The 20,882-nt window shown below is 44.6% G+C and overlaps 2 long non-coding RNA genes across 2 annotated transcripts in view; one reads left to right on the forward strand and one right to left on the reverse strand.

The window, feature by feature from the left end:
• Positions 1-20,882, reverse strand: part of LOC110396267 — a 307,183-nt gene that overhangs the window by 13,598 nt on the left and 272,703 nt on the right. Inside the window, exon 21 of the long non-coding RNA XR_002436893.1 lies at positions 9,914-10,024. This is a non-coding gene — a long non-coding RNA (uncharacterized LOC110396267). The remainder of the gene's footprint in view (positions 1-9,913; positions 10,025-20,882) is intronic.
• LOC110396268 lies at positions 14,759-20,716 on the forward strand. Its single transcript, XR_002436894.1, has 2 exons — positions 14,759-18,203; positions 19,513-20,716. It is a non-coding gene; the product is annotated as an uncharacterized LOC110396268 (long non-coding RNA).

Genomic DNA, 20,882 nt, shown 5'->3' on the forward strand with positions numbered 1-20,882 from the left:
ACAATAAAAAGGAAGCCATCTTCCAGACTTTATGGTAGCTTTTAGCTGAGTAGTTGAACTCCTGGCCTTATGGCACTATTTTTGTCAACAATATGGAAGGTGGCAACGTTACAGCAAGGCCTTGGGCTAGTCTGCGAAGCCACCTGCAGGTGACATGTCTCTGTAAGGCAGTGAGATGCACATCTTCCTACACAACATGAAGGAGAAAAGGCACCTCAGAGCTAGGGCTGCCAGCAACCAGGTCTCTGAATGGAGAGTCAGCTAGTTAGCCAAGCTCCTCTCCAAGGAAAATTCTTCCTCCTCTGTGGATCTCATTTATGCTCCTTCCCCACACAGCATGGAACAACCAAGGTGGGTCCCTCAATCAGAGCAGGACACCTTCCAAAGCACACTCAGAGGAAAACAGAGAAATCCAGGAACTAGGATTTCTGATCCTCTGAAGTTACAGCACTACTTGATAGATGCCCCATCCTTGGAGACACTCAAGGTCAGGCTGGCTGGGGCTCTGAGCAATGTGACTGAGCTGTAGGTGTCCCTGTTCGTTGCAGGGGGTTGAGACTAGATGGCCTTTAAGCGTCCCTTCCAACTCAAATGATTCTGTGATTCCCTGATTCTATACTTGCAAGCCCAAAGTAACGGAATTAAGACAGAAAGCTACAAAGATGCTGCAGCAAAGCCAAACACAGTTAGAGCAATCTGGTATAATAGGAACTCACACCTTATTTCATGCACAGAAAACTTCAGAATCAGCACAACTGCTTTAGCAGAGCCGAAGAAAATTAAAGAAGAAAAAGCAAAATAACAGAATTTCTTCTGGTTTGTATTGCAAAGTGTCTCTAAAATAACTAGTCACGCCACAAAAGGCACACAGAAATATTATAAAAAATATTACACCCTCAAAACACTGTAGAAAAAAAAACAATGAAATTCACTGCCTAATGAGGTTATTGTTGGAGATATTTTACAATAGACAAAACTCATTGCTTCATGCTCATTTTGCCAAATTTGGAAGAGAAAGTCTTATGTTTTTAACTATTAAAAGTCTAAAACAAGCTACATGCTGAGCCTTTGACACTGTCCACATTAGGCTTTTTTTTTTTTTTTTTCCAACAGCAATGTTACACAAGGAAAGACACCTCAAAGTGTTGCATTTTTAAAAAAGCCTGCAAATCAGTCATATTCAAACAGAATTTTATAAAAATGCATGAGGAGCATCTCCACAATTGGGTAAATGAAAAGCTAGCAGGCAGGATGAACAGCACGAGGGACATCTGTAGCGTTACAGGGAGAGCTGACCTCCTGGAGGACTCAGTGCCCGTGTATCATTGCAGACAGCATTTTGCCTGCTGCAACCTGGAGCTCTTGGAGCTGACGTTGCTGCTTGCCAATGCCATTCAGCCAGTGGCAATTCGCATGGCAGACAACTGGGCTGAAGCAACTATATGCTCTACAAAACAGCATTGGCTAGGATAAATTGATGAAATCACACCTTGTATCCACCCAGAACTATTAGGAGTTTTTGTGCAAAAGCTGCTGGCCCAAATATGCTAGGACTGCCCTATTTCTTCCTATAGGCTTGGGTTGGTAAGAGTTAAGCACTTTAAGTCTGTACAGCAGCAGAGATTTTCCAGTTCTTTGCTTTTGTCTTCCCTACCTGGGCTGGGTTTGTGTGTTTCTCTCTGGAGGCCAGCAGTCATACACAATGAGCAGAGAGGTGGTGGAGTCACTGTCCCTGGAGGTGTTCAAGAACTGTGTAGACGTGGCACTGAGGGACAAAGTTAGTGGGCATGGTGGGGATGGACTGATGGTTAGACATGATCTTAGAGGTCTTTTCCAATCTTAATGATTCTAAAATTTCTTTATTAAGCCTTTTTGCCTACACTTCCACCCTACGGAACCCAAGTGCTAATTGTTTGCTGCCTTGTTCCTGACTCCCCTTTCCTGCCCACAGCCTAACCTTTTCTCCTCCTTTCTGCAGTTGAGGGTGTCAGCTGATCAAACACACCTTTAATGCTACGGCTGATGCAGAAGTACTGAATGGTTTGTTAAGGGCAGATCCATATCAGACATGAGTGGTATTAAACATACATGGACATTGCATCTATGATTTTAGCAACAGCTAGTTAATTATCAATCCAATATTTATCTTTCCGTTGGAGCTGTCTTAATAGCATAATTATAAAGTGAAAAAATTTTGCTTTTCTTCATTAAAAAAAAAAATCACCAACAGCCCCCTCAGGCAAGCCTCTAGTGGGGTTTACTTAAACAAGGCCAACAAAGACATTGTAACCATTTTTCTTCTAAATCCTTCATCAGCTCACTGCATAGCAGGGGTTAGCGCTGAGTGAGGGGCTGCCCCCCGGAATGCTCGCCGAGAGCATTCTTACTGAGCACCCCAGCCCTCACAGAGCGAGCACTGGCGCCTCCCTTGGATGGAGGATTAACTTCGTCCCAGGCTGGGCTCAGCCCCGTGGCAGCATTGCCGACAGAGGTATTAAGCCCTTGTGTGCAGCAGATCGATTCTGGCTGTCATGTAGCCGCTGTGCTGCTGTCAGCATGCTCCGTTGCGGCTTATCCTGACATCGTGATCAAGTGCTTGGGGTTCTGCCTTATGTATTAAACATCAAGCCACGCCAACAGATGAAACCCTCTCCTTGCCATGCGTTGCACCCGTGTGTTGCTCTGCATCAGCAGTATCAGAGAAAGGACAAAACGCAGATGACTTTAGCACCATAGCCTTGGACTGGCACCTCAGTGAAGAGCACTTGGATCATGTCACCTGCTGTCATGCCAACGGAGCAATGTTAGCAGAGAATGACTGGGCAGAAAGGGATGTTTCATAAGGAAACCCTGTAAGAATCATGAAGTCCTTTGAGTTGGAAGAGACCCTTAAAGGTCACCTAGTCCAACTCAACTTGAGCTGCAAGTGACAGCTGCCTTTTTGGTTATAAACAAAGTGAAACAATGAAATATCCAAATTTTAAAGAGAACCCCAAAAGACAAGGGAAAGGTGAGCATAAATATCCAAGTAAAACAAGACTGGGCTACAAAAAGAGAGGGAGAGAGGCAGAGCCATCCGACTACATCCCTGAAGAGCCATTCACTAACAGCCACCAACACCTGGTGTCTTACCCACAAACCCAGAGCAGCTTCATCCTTGGCAAAAGCCACCCCTCAGAGCTTTCTGACGAGCTGGGATTTGGGAGGAGAACTTACAGTGAAACAGTGTCAAATGTCAAAGGAGGGATTTAAAAATATAAAAGGCTGTGAAACCCCTGGGACTGTGAGGAAATTAAAAGAGGAGATATCTCACAAGCAGGACTTTGGCAAGCAAAGTCAGGTGAACCTTAAAGCCTTAAGGGGCTTTAAGGACAGCAACACATATCTAAAGGAGATACCGAAGAATGACAAGCAAAAAGTGACAGGCAGTGAATGTGACATGTCTCCCATTTGGCTGAGCTCTGTGCATCCATCACTATTGTTTAGGGATCCTGTGCAGACTCTGTCCCTTCCTGTTTGTCCTGAGACATCCCTGACACACTGTGCTCAGCTGCAGAACTTTCTGGGGAACTGCAGGGTGGCTGGGACGTTTGGAAACAAGGGGAGATGACCTCCTGCAAAAGCTTTTCAATGGAAAACAACAAATGTACTGAGTGCTGCTGAGGTTGCAATGAGAGCCAAAACTGGGAATTAGCATTTTTTTCAAGGACAAATTTGTGGAGTTGTCAAGTACAACCACAATCTCCCTTTTGCAAATTGCCTCAGTGGCAGCTGAGCACCCCATGTGAATCCCCCTGTACTACGTGAATGTGCTGATTCCTTGGTGAGGGACAGGAGGGCTGCCCTCATGGGACATGCTCAGTCCAGATCCTCTCTGGGGGCTTTGGGTGACAGAAAACTGTTCCTCCTTCAAGTTGCACTTCTAGAATTGCACTTTGCATGACAAAATAAGAACACAACTCTGGAAATATAGGAGCAAGGCATAGACAGGTAAGAATTCCCCTCTGGCTTTGCTTTCCACACAGGTTTCAGGCTGGCTCTGGCTGACCTGCTTTGCATTTGGTCTCCTGCTGGGATCCAGGTGTTACACGGCAGTAGTGATTAATTACAGCACGTAATACAAAGATTTAAGGAGCTTCTGTTTGAATTCATTTGCGAGCTTTCATGTATCCAGCACAATTAACTCATGTAATCTGCAGAGTTGGGATCTGTCAGCAAAATGGTTCATGTAAGTACTGAGGGCTGCCCTTCCCAAAGACACTGATGAGACATTGTAGGAGCTGAACCATCACCAAGGTATTAGTTACACAGTGTAAATTTAGATTGTTACTTTTCTGAGCAAAAAAAGAGGATGTGTAATGATTTTGGATCTTCAATGGCCAATGTATGTTAGAAATTGGCTACCATATGTAGTCTTTCTGAAGGCTGTACATCCGAATGTGGATTTGGAATCTATTTAATGCACAGTGCTTTATGCAATTATACCTACAGATGCCTAAGTGACAATTTAAATTAGCATTAACTTGATAGCGTTTGCTAAAGGCAGACAAATGTGATCGGGTAGTGGGCAGATTTTCCTGCAAAGCTCTGCCGATCCCCGTCAGTTCCTGAGGCACTGCTCCAAATATAAACCCCACTGATCTCTTCAGCAATTAGACCTTCTTCAGAAAGAGCTTCTGTGCCCCAACAGATTCAGAAATGAGACACCGATCTCTGCATAAATCACATCCCAGCACAAAACACCACCACTCAGCCAGTTAAAGGAATGGTGCTCAAACATCAGGACCCTACAGGTTCGTAAGGACAATCCTCTTCCAGAAATTCCTATAAATCCATTTATACTGGTCTGAGGGAATGGACAATATCTGCAAGGTAATTAAAACAGTATTGGAGGGAATTAAGAGAAACGCATGGAAATTCACCCCTAGCTGTTGATGAAGAAGATATTTTGCTTCTGAGAGCCAACAGATTCATGGCAGAGGCATCCCACAGGGGCACAGGTTAGGTAGCAAACACACTGAGCTTACAGCACCGTGTTTGTTTCTGCAATACTTGCACCCAGAAAACGGGCTAACCTTGTTCTTCTGTCCAGAAACTCTAAATAATACCATAACTCTACATTACCACAAGTAGGTCTCTCCTCCCAATTTCAATTTATAGCACTCTCATTTTAGGATTTGTGAGAGCATGTTCCACCTCCTAAGTAGGGTGAGAGAAACCCAAAAGTCTCCTCACGTGCAGTTATAGGAGAATGACTGAAAAATACGATCCAGCTGGTGTGACGGCATTTCTCACCCTCCTTACTAAGCCCCTCTAACATTTCAGAACCAACTAGAACAGAAGCAGTAGCACTTCCATCCATTTGTCCAGAGCCCTGACTTATCTGCACCATCCAGCTTTCCCTCCACTGCTTCACATCCATCTCCCCTGTAGAAACATTCTATGTATCCTTACCCATGGAAGGCTGGAGCATGATGGTTGAGGGCTACAAGATTTCAAGAGATAGGTAGGGAAAGAGGGGTGGGGAAGTTGCCCTTTATGTTCAGATGATGAATACTCTAATAACATGTAGCAAAAGAACCAGAGTCTCCTGCTTCTGCTGCAGTGAGCCACAAGAACATATCACTTACATCAAATGCTGCTTGGATGGACAACATCCCTAGCACAAGAGGATCTAAGGACCACATACAATGTCTCACTTCAAACACTGAGCTTTACAGACATGTTACACTGTGACTTCAAAGATACTTACATCCCCCAAAAACCTTCACTCTGATCTTGATAAACCACGGAATTTGTCAGCTGCTTAGTCACAAGGAATTTGTTTCATGCCAAGCAAATAAGTAGTGTTTCTGTTTGACTTAACTGTAGCAGACTGTGGTGGCAGAGGCTTTACCCTGTGCTAATGACTCTTGGGAGGGCTGGCTTCCTGAAAGAGTCAGCACCAAACACACAGCATAAAAATGATTCAGAGGCAGCTCAATACCCTCATTTTATGGAAAACAAGAGCCCCAGGGCACAAATCAGCTGCAGGGGGAAAATTATCAGCCAGAGAGTGCACTGCTTTTTGCTGCAGAAATGCTGGCAGGCTCTGCTCCTTCCCTCCCTGAAGCAGGGGCAGGTAGAGCAGTGCAAGGCACGCAAGAGCAATGCACTCTCAGGGCACAGCCCTCCTTGTAGTGATGCAGATGGACAGTGGAGGATTGCACACCACCTGTTCAGCAGCAGAGTTCAGTTTCCCCACTCTTATGCAAGGAAGTGTTTTCTGATTAGTTGAATAAATCCACAGCTGTGCTTGTTGTCACCTTGGTAATCTGCTTGGAGCAGTTTCTCCCTTCAGTAGCTCTCAAAATTGGCACTGAAAGGATGATAAGTTTTTAAAACACCTGGGAAACATTTCTGGACTTCTCATCTGAAAGCCATCTAGATGGGCACACGCCGTTGCTCCCATAATCTGGAGGCTGAATTTCCTTGCTGCTACAGGCAGGATGAAGAGGCACAATCACTTCATACAAAGAACTCGTGGCAGGTTGTTTGTTAAGTACTGATATCAGAACAAGCCTCAACTGCTATCTCCAGTGAGAGGATAGAGGGGATTCCTTCATTTTCTGAGGTGTCCTCCAGGATCCCACATGGCTGCAGGGCCCTCTTCAGCCAGTGAGGGTCAGCCTGTTACTCCCAGACTCCAGTGGAGGACAAGTTTGAGCAGCCATAGTGCAGCTGCGCATCCCGTGTCCTGCAGCGAGACTCAGGTCAGGGCCTGAAGTCTTGTGTCCCAACATGCACAACAGGGATCTCTCAGGCTCACTGAAAGGCTCCGTGCCACTACTCCCTCCCTAAATGAATAATAGCTATGGAGAGCTACTGTGTAGATTTTGTTTGTTTGCTTTTGAACCAAAAAGGAACAGCTGTTGAGGGTTTTTCTGTTGTTTTCATTGCAAGAATTTCTGTGCTGAATATTTAGGTCATGCTCTCTGAAAGGACTAACACAGTTATTAAAGCAGCAGACACAGAATGTCCCAGCACTGCTCCATACAGGTAACCTGGAACCTGCTACAGCTTCTAGGTGCTGGCACAGCCAGATTGTAAATCCTGGCACCGTTTGCAGCTATGCAGCAAGTTTGTGATTAACATTACGCTGTGAGCAGGGGGTGGGCTGTCCCCTAGCAGGGCAGTGGCTCTGAGAGATGGATGCTTTGTGCAGCAAGGTGCAGCAGTCTGCTAGATGGGAAAGCCTTGGAGAGCCAAGAAAGGGAGACTCTCTCTTATACACTGATATTGTGTGACAGCACAAGCAATAGCTCACTCAAGTGCTCCACCAGCTAATACCGTTTTTCCTGAACATTGCATTTCTTTAGTTGCTATGTTCCCAGATAGGAAAGCATCCACAGTGAATGAAATAGGCTTCTACCCACTGCCCCTGATCCTGGCTCAATCTCAACTCTTTGCTTTGCTGTGTCCTTCAGCCTGGCTCACTCCCTATAAGGCAACTTGCTGAAGGACATTTTCCTACAGCAGGATAGAAACTGAGGTTCTGGATGGTGGCGAGCCTCACACTGCAGTACTTCAGCTGAGATGCCAAAAATCTCCTCCATCTGCCCCATAGTTACAATTAATTACAAAATTATACTTTTCTGAGTTATGCTCTGTGGCTAACAGCTCTCCCAAGTAAGAAGTCATGAGCCTCAGCCTGACTTTTGCTACGCAAGTATGAGGTCTCTGATCTCAGTGGGTGTCCCAGGGCTCTGCAGCAGCCAGCACAACCCACTCACTGGCAGGAACCTTTGTCAAAAAGGCTCTTGATGCCTGAGTATTGCTGTTTGCTCATGTTCTTCTTGTTCTCCAGGTCTAACCAAAGGCAGCCAGCATCCAACAAGCTGTGGCTGTGGTTACAGACTGTGCTGACTCCCACAAAAGAAGAAAGCAGTTGGCTGGAACTCGCACAAAAAGGACATCTATGCACCAAAACTTGCAGTTAAAAACTTCTTACACTGATCATGAGCTTACTATTCCATAGACTCATAGAATTACTGAGGTTGGAAAAGACCTCTAAGATCATCATGTCCAACTGTTGACCCATCCCCACTATGCCCACTAACCATGTCCCCCAGCGCCACATCCAGGGACATTGACTCCACCACCTCCCTGGGCAGCCTGTTCCAATACCTTGCCACTCTTTCTAGGAAGAATTTTTCCCTAATATCCAAACTCTTTTGCTGAATTTGATGCCTGAAAGTATTTCACAAAACACCTCAAGTGCAGGAGCTGAAATTTATGAGCCTTTAACTCCGATACAGTGAAATGCCTCATTGCCATACTGCTCACAGCTAACCAGGTCAAGCAGTTTCAAGTGTATCGCACTGTGATAACTCGAAATCAGATCCTTCTGCCCAAACCAAGAAGAGGTGTCTGTCTTTCACCTTGCATTTCTGTAGGAATGGTTGGAGGAGAGCAATTCTTGCAGTATGTTTTCTACACAGAGATCCCCAGTGCTGGAAAGTCTAACCACTTCTCAGCCTCATCAGTTATAGACAATTTAGAGTTTTAAAATTATTATTGTAGCAAAAATTTGATAATATACAAGAAAATTATAGAGGTTTGGGAACTCAGAAGATCTAGTAATCAAACTAATTTGGCTCAATACATGAGAGACTCAGTTGTAACCATAAAGCGGAAAAGCTTGAGCTGATCCATGTGGGTTTTATGGAAGTGAAAGAACAGTTTTTGGGGGGTGCCACTGCTGTCGCTCCCTCAGTCAGCACTGAGGCATGCTGCTCCCCTCTGCAGGGACAGCTGACCAACCTGGTGTTACTGCAGCACTGCTGTGTGCAATCAAACCCCAGAGTGCCTTCCCCTGCAATCACAAAAATGACAGGCCAGGATCCTGGCTGCTCACATGGTCTTGCTCTTTCAGCACTCTTTGATCCTATTTGCTACACACCACAGGGCCAAGGCATGGCAGCATGGCATTGAGGCAGCAGATCCATCCGCCCAGCTCGCAGAGTTTTGATCCTTACTTTTAATGAAAAAGGCAGCACCCAAGCATGGGATAAATTCCAGCAGTTATGTCTAGCTTCTCCTGCTCATTAATATCGCACAGACATTTCTCATTACAGGACAATGTTTTTGTCTTCTACATTAAATGAAAAACCCAACGGCATTTTGCAAGGTGAGGGGAAGAAGTGTGTCAAGTGTTTTTAGAAGCCGTGACTCTTGCATGACTTTTGCCTCCTGCATGCTGCAATAGGTTATCCAGTCTGTCAGAGGAGCTTGAGGCCATAGCTTTGCCCTGTCTCAGCCCCAGCACCTAATGAGAAGAGACTCTGAGAATCATCAGTTCTGAGTATTTGGCACAGAAGAGCTCAAAAGTCATTTGAAAAAAATAAATAAACACACCAAAAGGCAGAGGGGGGGGACATGCACAGGAGGAGCTCCCTACCAGAAGGGCCTGAGCTCCTGCTCAGCTCCTACTTCAAAAAAGGCTGCCCTCAAAGGTGATAAACACTTTTCTATATTTTACTCATTTGCAGAGCAGGAAATATGCCCTTGACCCAGCCCTATTTACACAGGACGTCCTATTGAATTGGTTTTTTTTTTGTTTGTTTTATTAAATCCAAACATGCAATGCTTTAAATAGAATGGATAATTGCAATACTGACGTAGCACTGCATTTAGGTCTCTAAAGGTTGAGAGTAATTTTTTACACTCCATAATTGCTCCATCTCACCTTTTTTGCCTTTTGCACAGCATTTGCACTTTCTCCACTGGCCTCAGCTTTCTAAAATAAGCTTTTTATTGATTTGGCAATGAGTGATGCTCGTATGGAGCGAACAAAGCCAGAGAAAGCAAGCAGCAGCTACGCACAAAACACTTGCAGTGGGTTTGGATTTATAATCATTGCAGATACACTCACCTGGTCTGTGCCATGCAGGACATGATGGTTCACACTGCATTTGTCACTGCTTACCCGTGGGCTGGCTGCCCCACTTCTCTTAATGACACCCGATCAAAGTCCCCACGGCTACTGTAAAACACAAAGCCAGGTGAATTTACAGACACACACAGTTTCACAGACCAGATCTCACTAATTTTAGACATCTTTTTGCTCTTTCTAGTGAGGATACACTTTTGAGATCAACTGTGTCACCTCCACCTGAGACACGGAGGGCAAAACAGGCTGGCAGCACCCAGAGCTGTAAGTATGACACCAAAGGGACCTTCCTAACCTGGGACCAGGCCAGGATGATGAGCCGACCACAGCTGTGGTTTATTCAGCAGACAAACTTGCTAAGGGAGCACTTGATCCCACTGTCTATGTCACTGAAAAAGACGTTAAAGAGTGCTTGTCCCAGGTGGTGTCTGAGGGATGCCACTTGCCACTAGCTTCCACCTGGACATACAACCACTGATCACAACTTTTGGGCTGTGACCATCCAAACAATTCTTTATCCAAAGAATAGTCCATCCTTTGAACCCATATCTCTCCAATTTTGAGATAATGATGTGGTGAAGGACCATGTCAAAGGCCTTGCACAAGTTAAGGTAGATGAAATCAGTTGCTCTTCTTTTTGCGCAGGTTGCAAGAGCACATGGGTGGCTCATGTCCAGCTTTTTGTCCATCAGGACCCCAAGTCCTTATCTGCAGAGCTGCTCTCAATCAGTTCTTCTCCCAGTCTGTACTCATATCCGGGATTGCCCTGACCCAAGTGAAACAACACACTGCACTTGGCCTTGCTGAACCTCTTTAGGATCTCACATGCCCACTTTTTGAACCTGTCCAGGTCCCTCTGGATGGTGTTCCTCCCTTCTGTCGTGTCAACTGCACCACTCAGCTTGGTGTCATCAGTGTCATATTTTTGTGTCTGGACGCAGAGATGTCTGAAAATCATTTCTATCCTGTTTCCACCCTGCTTCCCAACCTGGAATCATAGAATTGTTTGAGTTTGAAGGGACCTTTGAAAGCCATTTAGTCCAACTCCCCTGCAATGAACGGAGACACATATAGCTTGATCAGGTTGCTTAGAGCCCCATCCAGCCTGACCTTGAGTGTCTGCACAGACTCAGAACAAAATCTGTATATAAATGTACACACATATATAGAATCAGGTTTTGCAAAGCCAGCAGTGTTGCACACAAATTGGAGCCTGCTCCATGGAGGCAGTGAAGAAACTGATTTTTTTTAGGGGAAGAGAGCACACTCGACTATCAGTGATGGGACCTCTCTTTTGCCATGAAACCAAAACCTCCCAGGTTCCGAGTTGGGCTGCTGCATTTATGCTGTCTCAGCAAGCCGCTGTGGGGTCACGTCAACAAGAGCTGGGTTTTGAGAAAAGCGAGGAGAGATGCCACAGCTCAGCATGAGGAGGGGACAGTTGTCTTCTTTCAGAAGTAAGGGCCCTGCAATTGTCACTGCATGGCGAAGAGCACCCACAAGATGTGCTGTAAATTTTGACCATCTGTGTGAAGGCATTCCAAGCATCAGATGAAGAGAATTTTTTTCTTTAATTGCAAGCTTAAATGAATACTATTTATCAGCTTTCTCCCACTGATGCACTGCTTTCAGCCACAGTACCTCCCAAGGAATTAGAGCAGTGCAAATATTTGCTGAATTTAACTTGTCTTCACATAATTATTTAATTTCTTTGCAGAAGAAAAATGCACATTGGGATTGCTGATAGCGCCTGAAATTAAGCCTTTACAGTACCAGTTAAACATCTTATCGAAAGTCAAGATCTCCTGAATGTGGCTTTGTGTCAATAACAGAGACATTTCTATCTGTTGCCAAAAGGCTTTCTTGCTAAAACTGGGGAAGGCTTTCCCTCCTCTCCCTATGTAGGAGTTTCTGTCTCGAAGTGGGATAAAGAAGCATCCTGGAGCAACGACCATGGGGACACATTGGCCTCATTTTGCATTTCAGACCAGCACCACTTTCCCCATGCACTTGCAAGCAGATGTGTTCTGCAAGAATCACCAGGAGACCTTGAATCACCAAGACATGAATGTCAGGATTAGGAGGCGATCATTAACAATAGCTGCATGCCCTGAAAGCCTCTGATTTAATGGAGTGGTAAGAGATTATTTACACTGTAATATTAAGAATCCTGCTATCTAAGTGCCTCATCAGTTTAAGACGTGCCCTTTAATTCCTGTTACCTTGCTGAAACCACATGTCAAACCTGCATGGACTCTGCTTGCATCAAAAATGAATCGCTTCTAGCTGCTGGAAGCTGACTTTTCCTGACCAGATTTATGTATCTAGGCAATGGGGTGTAATAGAAAGGTGGTTAGGATACTCACGTCAGCTCAGATGGAAGGATTAGCACTTTAAAAGAGCAGATTACTCTTTGTGAGGCCCCTCCAAAAAAGCCACTCTTGCCACAGAAACTGCTGTGTCTGACAATGACCCGCTGCACCCAAATGACTTCATTTAAGATGCATAAAACAGAAGCGACTTAATGTATGGAACTAAAACTTGTTAAAGGGAATGGGCACGTGGTGCATCTCAGATGTGCTCCCAAAGATCATCTCCACAGAACTGTGAACTGTGTGCTTAATTAGGAATTCAGAGCATGAAGTCATGTGTAGGACACATGGATACCTTTCAGAAATATGGGAGCAATTTCTGTGGCTGGGCATCACCTCCTGCTGTCTTCCCTCTCCATCCACCAGCACACAGAGTCTTGATTCACTTCACCCCAAGTCCAACAAATTTATTGCTTAAATGCATTAGTAATTTCATTAACTTGGATGTTTGAGGATTATTTTTAGGCCCCAGCCTAAAGCCAAGTAGGGTTTACAGAGAAGATAATTATTCTACTTGTACAGGAAGATGAATAGGCCAAAGGGGAATGCTCTGACCCTCCTGTCTGATCTCTCACCATCTCTGACAAGGTCTGAGGAATTTGCAGTAAATAAAGGCTTAATCCTAAACTCCTATTGCCTGACCCTCAGAAGGTAAAGGGGTCACTTTTTTTTCTGGTACAGGTGCCCCACTGGCAGGGCTCAGTTTCTGTGCTGTTGGGCAACTCCAACAGTGTTGTCCCCATGCTAGCTTTCCACTAAGTCTGTACATGAAAACTCTTTTCTGATATTTTTCTCCACCTCATCTTTCCACCCTTGGCATGACACCTCAATTCCTTGTCTCTGATCTCAGGGCTGCCTCTTGTTTTTTGTGTCCTCATCTCAGCTCTTGTTTGAGTTGCAGGGTGGGATTTTTATTTTACTTTTTGCCATTCAGTGCTTCCATTCACTCAACCCTTGTTTGCTGGTGTGGCATCGATTCCCCTTGCAAGGTACCAACTGCCAGCAAAGAAACTCTGAAGCCACTAGAGAAATCCCATGCTCTCTTTTCATAGATTTGAGCCCAGAAGTACACTGCAACAAATATGAGCATCAGGTCAACTTTACAGAGACTTTTTGCTTTTTAGGCTACAGCACGTTCAGTCAGATAATTTGGCAGACAAAAAAATCTTGAAAATATTTCATATATAGGGCAGAAATTGCAGACCAGGAATTACATTAGCAGGGCTAAGCTTCAGCACTTTATGAGCAATGGCTCTTACAATGGGAATATTCTGGTATTCAGGACACGGATAGCTCAGAATTCCTGGTAATAACAGCTCTTCTTTATTAGTATAGCTGTATAATCCTTTTTCTTTTGATTAAAATATCTGTAGATTACTTCATGCTGCAAACTGAAATTAATACAGAAAGCCTGTACTCTACTTCAATGAGTTATTTACTAAGTCATATCGGACCGACAACCTCAGACTTGGATGGATTGCTCCAGCCACGACCTCAAAGTGTGCTTGCGTTAGGAATAGCAGATAATTCAATGGTTCTTCATGCTGGCTCAGCTCAGGGCTCCTCTCGAGCGAAGAGTTCAGCGCTATGAAATTTGCATCCCAGTAAAATAATGCCCATTTTTTCTTGGCTGGAACCAACATATTCATTAATTTCAGCACTTCAGAATGGACTTGCTCTGACTGACCATGGAGGAAAGGTCACTGCTTTGTCAGCTCTGCTCCTCAGACTCCTCTCATTAAATTTCCATTGAGATGCCACATACTTTGCTTGTTAAGAAGCAAGGATTTTTAGGATTAGCTTAACATTTGCCAGTTCAAAAAGATTGACTGAGAGAATCTGCAGGATGTCTGGGGCTCCAGTGTGCATCCCCAGAACACAGTATTTCCAAATAGTTTGTTCAAGTTAGACATCTAGTGGGAGCTGACAAGATTTTTTATTTTTTTTTTGCTTGGTGGGTACTGGCTGGTGTCTTAGGGTTGAGTGAAAGAAAACGTAACCTGGCTGGAGAAAACTTGCCTTATTACACTCACAGAAACCATCTCAAGAGCTCCACTTCCTTGTGGTACTTAAGATTTGACCTAGCTGGAGAAAACCTGCCTAATAGATCTATCTAATAGATACCATCTCAAGAGCTCCAAATCCACTTCCTTGGGGCACCTGGGCTAGAAATTAATATACAAACAATAAGACCAAAAAAGGAAAAAGGGTCTGAAAAGACTGAAAAGACAACACTGGGAAAGAAAACACCAAGTAAGATTTAGACTGGATGTAAGGAAAAATGTTTTTTATGATAATGGTAGTGAAGCACTGGGACAGGTTGCCCAGAGAGGTGGTAGATACCCTATCCCTGGAGACATTCAAGGTCAGGCTGGATGGGACTGTGAGCAACCTGATCTAGCTGTATCCCTGTTCACTGCACAGGAGTTGGATGAGATAGCCTTTAAAGGTCCATTCCAACTCAAACAATTCTATATGCTCTCATTAACTGAAGCACATGCATGAGATATCCCAGTAATTGATTTCTGGAAAGCAACTGGCCAAGGAAGGACATCAGCAGGCTGGCAGCCTTCTTTCTGGATGGTTTCCTGTTTTTCAACCAGATGCCAGTTCATTTCCCTGACCCAGCAGAGGAAGATGGTTTATGGCCTCTTCTGTTACATACTTATGAGAGCAGGAGCTTGCATCATTAGTTTTCTCCCATCCCAAGAAAATAGCCATTACAAGCTTAAATAAAAATTAGTGGCCAAAAAGTCACTTCACTATGTACATTTCCATTCCCAGAAGAAAAGCATGTTAGAAAGCATCACAAATAAGAGGCACAACTCATGCTGCTAGCAGTGGAGAGAGACAGCTGATGCCTCCGATGATTACATTTCTCTTGTCATCAGATATGTTCAGCAGAGATGAAAAATTCATTTCATGATGAAAATCCTTTGTTAAAGCCTCTCTCTTGCAGAGAGAGTGCTGTAGCCCAATCTGCTTAGCACACCACATGCCTAGCAGTGACCATGGGAGACAGCATTTGATGTGAGCTACAGTCTGAAAACAGGATGGTGTAGTCAGAGAGTTATTCCAATTAGCTTTCCCTGGTTAAGATTCATTTTTACTTTTGATAAAATAGATTAAGTTGATCATTCAGAAATTCAGCCTTCTTGCCATCCCATTACACTCTTATCAGTGGCAGTCAAAAATACTAGGAAAGACAAGTTTTAAGGAATGAGCTGGAGAATGATTTGAACTGGCTTAAAAAGTTACTACTGCTATACATGTTTGCTCCCCCCAAGGCCTCCCGGTCCTTGCTATCAGCTCCACTGTGCTCTGCACCTGCTGCACATTCTCTCATTTCAGGATAATTTGGCATCCACAAAACACTACTGTCAGGAATTTGCTGCTGCTCCTGGCAGGTAGAAGCACGCTCAGCTTTGCAGCTGTTTACTGTACATCTACTAAAGTTTTCAGAGGCTGTAGAGGCAGGAGAAGCATAAAAAAAAAATTTCCATCCTTTCCATCACTACTGCAATGTGTCAAATCTCCAGCAGGTGCAAACAAGCATGAGATTCTGCACCTTGTGTCACCACCTGCTCTGAGCTTTAGTCACTCAATTCAGCCCAAATCCTCATGAACATCTAACCAGAGCTTCCTCATGCATATTCTCCACATCTAAATGATCAAACTAACATTCTGCTGGGCAGCACTTCTTTCTTGATAACTGTCTGGAAGGGCTTCCAACTTGTCCACTATCTTTTATGCTCAGAGCTAGAGCTGACCGCTACCCAGGGCAGCTAATCCATACAAACTCCTTCATTTTCTGGTGTGGCAGCACAGAGATGCAGGAGTGCTCCATGCCCCATATACACCTTTCCTCTTCTCTCCACAAGCATCCTCCTGGGATGCTCTTACTGCTGGCCCAAAGCAGTCAGAGCTGGTTTATCAAGAGTCCTGTTACACAGGAGGTGCTGAGGGGAACAGAGGGGTTGGAGCTGGCAATAAACATTTATTTTATAGTACTCTAGGTAAGGTCAATGTACTGGAAGATGAGGAGAGGGGAAATAAGCACTTACCCAGCCAATTACTGTACTTCACAGCCTTTCCTCTCCCACACATCACACCTTTTCATGTGACACTGAAAAAGTCACTTAAGAAGGTGGCAATGAATCAAGCAAGATACTCCTTATCTCTGAGCCTGAAGAGCTGCTGGAAATCACTCCTTCAGGGAAAGGGATGGTGCTCTGCCAGATCTACATTGCCAGTGGCCTTCGTAACAAGGGTTGGGGAGTTCTCCCATAGCATCAGCTAGGACAGAACATTGCCTTATGCTTCACTGTTTGGGGTGAATGACCTTAAATTGCACCAGGGAAGGCTCAGGTTGGATATTAGGAAGAATTTATTCTCAGAGTGGTGAGGTGCTGGAACACGTTGCCTAGGGAGGTGGTGGATTTGCTATTCCTGGTGGTGCTTAAGGAAAGGGAATAATACTAAGGGACATGATTTAGTTGGCAATATTGGTGGGAGGTGGACAGTTGGACTATATGATCTTAGAAGTCTTTTCCAACCTCAGTGATTCTACCTGAGACCTTAGCTCTAGGATTGCAGCCATAAACCACAAAGATCTTGAAGAGTATCTGGAGATTATGGGGAATGTACCAGGTTTCCCTAGAGGATGCTGGAAGTAAACCATGCAGAAAAAGCAATACATCATGCCATCACCCCCCCCCCCCACCTACCATACAAGTAGGCTGCTGGGAGAGCATTTATATCCCCCCCTCCCAACACTCAACAGCAACATCACCTGGGGCAGCCACATTACCCACCCAGAGACAGGTGAGGGTGTTTTAGGCAGCAGCAGTGTGAACCCAGCTGGAATCATTTACACAAGAGACATGGCTGCACCTCAGAGTTTTAGTAGTCAAAAAAACAGTATCTGCAAAATGACTATTTTGTGTTTAAACTAAGACTGGTAGTGCCAGGAGGGATGGTGACTCAGAGGCCTCATACCCGTTCCTCCTCAGAGCCTGCATTTGCGTCATCCTGCGTCAAGCACCAAGCCAGCTCCGCTTTACTACTGCAGAAACCTGTTTTTCATGTCCTTGTTTCCTGCCTGATGGTTTCTTGTGTAGGTGGCAGCAGAAGTCTATCACACAACATCGCAGAGCCTGTCCGAGGAGAGTGTTGCACTGGGATGATTTCATTTCTGTTTGAGCTGGTTTTTATTGCACTGACGATACTGGTACTTTATCCCTCTGGTTTAGCCTGAATGGATTTTTGAGCTCACATCCCAAAATGAGAGAAGAAAACAGCTCTGAGGCACTTCTAAAATAAGAAGAGTCCATCAGCAACTTCACAATGACTTTACATCCATGCCTTATGTTTCCATGTGCATCAGATCCTTTAGGGCACGTTGGCTTCCTGCATTTCCCACTGTCCCTCAGAAAGAGACTGCCAAGGTAAATATTATTAACCCACCAAACCCAATACGGTGTCAATCCTAGTCACTGTACCATCCTTCAGGTGTATTTTCTCCAAATGAAATTCAAGTAGAAAGGGGGTTAGGAAATGGATTGCATTTCCTCCTTCCCCATAGGCGCAGTCCGCTTTATAAAGGAACATACTCAGAACAAGGCCTAGATGCACCTAGCAAGGGCTATAACTGGTCTGATGAAAACATACCGCTTTCAGTAAAGGCTACTGGGCCTTAGGAGGGCATCTGTAATGTGCCAACATACAATTCTACCAGAGGAAAATTAAACATGAGACATGGCTGCTCCCAAAGCCGGCTTTGCCTGAGCCCGCCTGGTCTGCAGAAGGGGTTCTGATGCACCTGTATCCAGGTAACACTTCAGGCAGGAGACAGCAGTGCCCTCGCTGGGCTTCCAGCCTGTCTCTGTGCTGACACACAGGTGATGATGTGCATGATATGGTTCAATTTCGGCAGTAAATCCCAATGCATGGCTAGGGTGAGGATGTGGCGAAGCTGTCTCCTCCTGGTCCTAATGCTTGGTCTGGCAGCCACAAGCTCAGTGAGCTGCTCTACGTTTGCCATCACATCACCTTCTGTGGCTCAGAGCCGGGTTAGACAGCACCATGGGGAAAGCTCTTGTGGCCTTGCTCAGCTCTGAGCCTTAATGATATAGAGCTTTACACACAGCAGGACACTTCTGCTAATAGGCCAGCACTATGAGACCCGGGAGAACCGGTTCATGCTGACAGACACCAAGGCTTAAACTTCACACTCTAATAGGATTAGCACACAGCCATTTGTTTCTCTGGCCCAATTAGAAACCCCAATTATGATTTTTTTAGCAGCCATCAGAGAGTTTCTGCCAAAACCAAAGAGTCACCACACTCCCAGTATCACTTTGCACCATCTCCCATGATGACTAAATGCAAAATGTTAAGAAAAATCACTTTTTCCCTCTGTCCATCCCACCTGCCCCACAGATGTAGAAATCTGAGGGAAGGTTTTGGGTCCCAACAAAAAGCATCCTTTTCTCAGTCTGAAATGAGAATCAGAGTCTCACGAAAGCTCCACTAATGTTTCTTTTCCCTCACTTCACTCACTCTAGCATTAGTGGGTTCTTGAACTCAGCATGTTTGGAAAGGCAGAGTGCTTCATTGAAAGCTATCAAGTGCTTCCACCAGAAGCCAGCAGCCTTTGGTTCAGTCACAGCTGCTATAAACCAGGGTAGGCCACTGCAGAAACAGCACTGACTGCAGCAGCTACATCTTTAAGCCCATTCTTTTAGATGTGGACACAAACTGACTCTCTTAGAATATTTTTAGGACCATTTCTTCCATACAATCAAACTGCATACAAAAAAAAAAACAAAACAAAACAAAACAAACCACAATTGTTTTCTTTCAGGAAACAAGACTAAAAAAATGTCTATTTTTTTAAACTTTTCTATTAAACACTGCCATACTGATGAGAACAAAGGCCATCCTGCCCTGCCCTGAATGCTGGGGCGCAGAGAAAGATCCAGCAAAGTTTTTTTTTTTTTTTTTAACTTCAAAGGATATGGATAGACAAAAAGATTTTCTAAATTGTGCTGATTATTGCTTTAGGTAGAGGGACCTATAAAAATAAGCAATAGATTAGCCCAGAACATTCTGAGCAGCAATATGGACATTCTTGCAAACAGCATCATTAGCTAATCTGCTCTCAAAGTTAAAGGATTATAATCAGTGATCTTTTTTCCATCTCTGCAGAACAGGTCTATTGCCCTCTTTGTGTGTCTGCTCACTCACCTGTGGAGAGGATAATTTTCCTTCATTTCTCTCAGAAAACAGGAGGTTAACTTCAGGAAAGCTAGAATTTTTCTGATGGAAGGTAGAGCAACAGAACAAAATATCTGTGGACATTAAATGAGGGAAACTTGAAGACCTACGTGCCATTCCTCTTCATTCAAAGGGCAATGAATCCAAGCTCCGTACCCTTTTCTGAAGTTTATTAATAAGGTTTGGAAATGCATTGTGTGATGGGAGTCATCATTCCAATATTGCTCCACAGTGCCAAGCCAAAATACCAGTAAATTAAAACCCTTTTTATCAGTACAGTGGAGGGACCTGCCAGTGAATGATCTCCCATCCACTTTGTAGGACTGATTACAGATAGAAATGGGCAGCCTGCTGGAGAGGACAGCTCCAGCTCCTTAAAACCCCAGGTGACCTGCTGCCAATGTTTCCTTTCTCCCACTTGCTTTACATTTTGTTGTAGCTTCTTGACCTCATTAGAAAACTCTAAGACCCAGTTTGGGACTGAGGTTGGTAGAAAATTGAACTGGACCCAAGGAATATTCAATCAAAACAACACAGTCACCAGAAAGCCTTCACAGAGTTAAACAGGAAAATAACTTTGCTGCTGGCATTCAGCTCTGAAAAATGTGCATGGATAAGGGGATTTGCAGCACATGATGTGCATGAGATCTGTGCAGGCCATCTGAAGCATCCTGGCTTGTTTGCTCCTGGAGCACCACGGCTAGAATGAGTGCCTGTCTCCAAGGGGCTGCCACCACTGCAGCAGGAACTAGTTTTGGCAGCCTTTGCTTTGCTGCTTCAAAAGCAGTGACACGTTTCCAGCCATTGCTGCTCAAAGTTAAAAGCTTGTCATAACATGTCAGGTGGCGAGGCTGCAGCACGAGGCTGATGAGACAACTTTCAGTCCACTGCAGACAGCCTGCTCTGGGTGCTGAAGGGATGGAGAGCTGGCATCTGAGTACCGAGAAAAGGCTTCCTCTGCTTATGGCAGAATCTCTCTCCCTCCTCTTGCCAGGGGCTCCAGTTGGAAATTTGGACAAATTTTTGTTTTAAAAAGTATAATCATTTCTCTTGTTAGAAACATTTCTGCAAGCTTCACAATTGAGTGAACAGTGAAACCAGATTTCCACCAATACTCCCCCCCCCAAAAAAAAAAGATAAAGAAGAGGAACTCTGAACTCTTTGTTACCAAACAAGAAAGTATCTGCCAAGTGCTAGCAATAGATCAGAACAAGGGAAAATGGTGTTTCCTACACCCAAAGTAGTGTAGGATTATTAGTTCCCTGGTAACTGTGGTTACAAAGAACAATGCTACTTCCAAA

Source organism: Numida meleagris, chromosome 3 (genome assembly GCF_002078875.1).
Source record: "Numida meleagris isolate 19003 breed g44 Domestic line chromosome 3, NumMel1.0, whole genome shotgun sequence".
In the NCBI taxonomy this organism is placed as follows: domain Eukaryota; kingdom Metazoa; phylum Chordata; class Aves; order Galliformes; family Numididae; genus Numida; species Numida meleagris.